Source organism: Gossypium hirsutum, chromosome D04 (genome assembly GCF_007990345.1).
Source record: "Gossypium hirsutum isolate 1008001.06 chromosome D04, Gossypium_hirsutum_v2.1, whole genome shotgun sequence".
In the NCBI taxonomy this organism is placed as follows: domain Eukaryota; kingdom Viridiplantae; phylum Streptophyta; class Magnoliopsida; order Malvales; family Malvaceae; genus Gossypium; species Gossypium hirsutum.
Window position 1 is genome coordinate 45,668,580 of NC_053440.1, and position 765 is coordinate 45,669,344.

The following is a 765-nucleotide window of genomic DNA, read 5'->3' on the forward strand; positions in this document are numbered from 1 at the left end:
GCAGCAGGAACAGTTAATCAGGCCATTTGGCTAAGGAAGCTGCTTCATGACCTTAATGAAACTCAAGATGAAGCAGCTGAAATTTGGGTGGATAATCAGTCTGCAGTTGCGATAGCCAAGAACCCTGTGTTCCATGGTAAGACTAAGCATTTTAAAATCAAACTGCATTTTGTTAGAGAGGCTGAACAAGCAAAGGAAGTCAGCCTTGTGCATTGCAACTCAGGGGCACAATTGGCTGACATAATGACCAAGCCTTTAGGGGCTGCTCGATTTGAATCTTTGAGAAGTGCAATTGGAATGTGTTGCATACAGTCCAAGGAGGAGTGTTGAAAGCTGGACTGCAATGCAACATGGAGCCAGAAGCATGCTACTGTCGAGACCAGCAGCTATCGAGCTCAGCTCATTTTGCTTGGCGCGCACGAATGGTTTTTGGACCAAATGAAGCAACTGACATTGCTGTTTTGTTTTGATGTAATTTAGTTTAGTTCAACTTTAACTAGTTTCCAAAGTTAGTTGGATTAAGTTTGTGATTGGATTGATGATGTAAAAGCTGATATGTCAGCTTATTTTGTATTTGACTTAAGCTTGTATTAGTTTAGTTTAAGTGGGAGCAGTTATGTCATTAGGTAACTGTCAAATGAATCAAAATTTGTAACTCTTTTATATATTCAAATTTTGAATGAAAATTGGCAATGTTCAGTTACAATTTGCTGAGTATTCAATTTTGTTCACTGCTTTTGCTTTGCTTTGTTTTCTTTTGCTTCG